Source organism: Herpailurus yagouaroundi, unplaced genomic scaffold (assembly GCF_014898765.1).
Source record: "Herpailurus yagouaroundi ecotype Mexico unplaced genomic scaffold, PumYag 28, whole genome shotgun sequence".
In the NCBI taxonomy this organism is placed as follows: Eukaryota; Metazoa; Chordata; class Mammalia; order Carnivora; family Felidae; genus Herpailurus; species Herpailurus yagouaroundi.
This window is the reverse complement of record NW_024412376.1, coordinates 51,500,975-51,504,115: the sequence shown is the minus strand read 5'-3', so window position 1 is coordinate 51,504,115 and position 3,141 is coordinate 51,500,975.

Genomic DNA, 3,141 nt, shown 5'->3' with positions numbered 1-3,141 from the left:
TTCCTTCCTTCCTTCCTTCCTTCCTTCCTTCCTTCCTTCCTTCCTTCTTTCTTTCATTCATTCTTTCTCTTTCTTCTTTCTTTCTTTCTTTTTTTCTTTCTTTACTTAAAGTATAATTAACATACAGTATTACACTAGTTTCAGATGTACAACATAATAATTCAACAATTCCGTATACTTCTCAGTGCTCATCAAGTTAAGTGTACTCATAACTCCCTTTATCTATTTCATTAATCCCCCACCCACTCCTTCTCTGGCAACCACTGGTTTGTTCTCTATATCCAAGACTCTGTTTTTGTTTAGTTTGTTTAGTCTTGCATTTTTTTTTGTTTTGTTTTGTTTTTTTAAACTTCACATATAAGTAAAATCATATGGTATTTGTCTCTTTCTGACTTATTTCATTCAACATTAGAATATCTAGGTCCATCTATGTTGTTGCAAATGGCAACATTTCATTCTTTTTTATGGCTGAAAAATATTACACTCTGTGTGTGTGTGTGTGTGTGTGTGTGTGTGTGTGTGTGTGTATCACAGCTTCTTTATCCATTTGTCTATGGATGGATACTTGAGTTGCTTCCCTATCTTGGCTGTTGTAAATAATGCTGCAATAAACATCAATCTTTTTAAATTAGTGTTTTTGTTTTCTTTGAGTAAATATCCAGTAGTGGAATCACTAGATTATATGAGAATTATATTTCTTTTTAAAGTTTATTTACTTTTTTTAGTAATCTCTACACCCAATGTGGGGCTCAGACTCACGACCTTGAGATCAAGAGCCACATACTCTTCTGACCCATCCAGGCACTCCTCTACTTTTAATATTTTGAGAAACTTCCTTACTTTTATTTTCCACAGTGATTGCACCAGCTTGCATTCCCATCAATAGTACAGAAGAGTGTATTTTTCTCCACATCTTCACCAACATTAATTTCTTATGTATTTGACTATAGCCATTCTGATAGGTATAAACTAATATCTCGCTGTGGTTTTAATTTGCATTATGGCTCCGTTTTGGTATAAGACACTAAGATGCAACACAACTCATTGTACTTTATACATTTTTAAAAATTATTATATTTTCATTACAAGTTGCTGAGGCTAAAAATTTTGAAGTCATTCTCACCTCTTCTGTTTGTCTTATACACCACACTGAATATATAATGAACTGTGGTTGGCTCTAACCTGTTTCCATTCTTATTCCCTAACTGTCAATACTTAACAAAGAAGCAGGAGGGATCTTTCAATAAGATAAATCAGATCATTCAATAAAAACTCTCCAATAGCTCCACATTTGGCTCAGGGTTAAAGGGCTAAAATCCAAAGTCCTTAACAATGGCTCTAATTACATTGGTTACCTCAATGTGTCTCCGACTTACTTTTCTACTTCTTCCCACATGCTTCAGCCTTTTTATCTTTCTTGTCCTTCTAACATGGCAGATACATTCCTCCTTCAGCACCTTTTCACTGCTTGAACTTTGTTTCTGCTGTGTTCTGCCTCTTCAATATCCACATGGTTCACTTCCTTACCTTGTATAGATCTTTGTTCAAATGTCACCTTCTCAATAAGGTTTTCCTTGTGCATCCTCTTTAATAGTGCTTCACAGTTCTCCCTCTAGAGTTGCATTCCTGATTCCTCTTATCATGCTTAACTATCTTTTTTGTCACAAAACATAATCATCTTTTAATGTAATGTAATCTAATCTACATATTACTAATTGCATTTATTGTCTCTCCTTCCACATGAGAACATAAATTCCATGACACTAAAGATGCTTGTCAATTTTTTTTTCACTGACATATCCCAACTGTAGGCACAAAGTAGGCATTTGATAAATATATAGGGAGTAAATTAGTGCAAGTGTTTGTGTGAAGGAGAAGTTATCTCGTATTATTTTTCCTTTGTCTTATAAACTTTTTAGTAGTATATATCTGGCCAGTGGATTACAAAATTGTCTTCAATTCTAAGAAGGAATACTTTTTTTAAAATCTAGAATGCACCCTTCACTCATTATTTAACAGATATTCAGCTATCTGAAATATACCAAATCCCGATCTAAGTGAAAATAAAAAGGTGAACAAGTTGCACATCTTCCATATCCTCAGGGAAAGTAATTAGGTAATTATAATAAAATATGGGTTAGGGCCATAGCAAAATCATACTGCACTTTCAACTTTCTCAAAAGGGCTAACTTTGCCTTTTATTTCTTGACTTAGTAATAGAAAAGCAAATAGAGCATGGTCTTACATTACATTATAAATAGTAATATAGATATGTGTGTGTGTGTGTGTGCACGCACGTGTGTGTGTAATTCAGTTAATGTTAATGACATCAAGGAACATACACCCTCTTCAAAGCACCATAATGCACCAAAAATGTTTCAGAGCTGCAGTTCTCATGGTTAATAGCTATTCAATACAATAATTTATTAGGCACACAAACATACCTAATAATAACTCTATTTTGGGGGGCACCTGGGTGACTCAGTCAGTTGAGCGTCCCAAGTCTTCATTTTGGCTCAGGTCAGGATCTCATGGTTTATGGGATAGAGCCCCACATCAGGCTCCATGTTGGAGCTTGGAGTGTGCTTGGGAGACTGTCTCTCCCTTTCTCTCTGTTCCTTTTCCCACCCTCTCACTCTTTCAAAATAAATATACATTTAAAAAAACACAATTTTAATTACAAGCTTATTTCACTGAGAAAGGATTTTTCATGCTAAGTATATATTATTAACAGGACATAATAGTGTGTCTCATCTTTTGAAAATATTTTGGAAAATTTGCAGCAGATCTTTTATAAATGATTACACCCGCTTGGGTCTTCCTTGTTAAGGGGTACACTACTCTGTGCTGACTCCTCTGCCTGGGGCAGCAGGGTGAGCTCATTTCCTTTGTGCCAAAATTGAAAGCTGACTACCTCTTGGCTCAAGAGTACCTTACTGCTCATCAGACATTATATTATCCTGCCAAGCACCACAGGAGAGTTATCATGGGGATGCTGCTGATTACTAGGCTGCACTTAGAGCTGATAAATATGCAGATGTGTAGAATATTAAATGACTTTATTAGCAATCAACATATTATGCCATTAGGTTCATCTGTAAGAACAAAAATTAGTAGAAATTAATCTAATATTTTTAAACC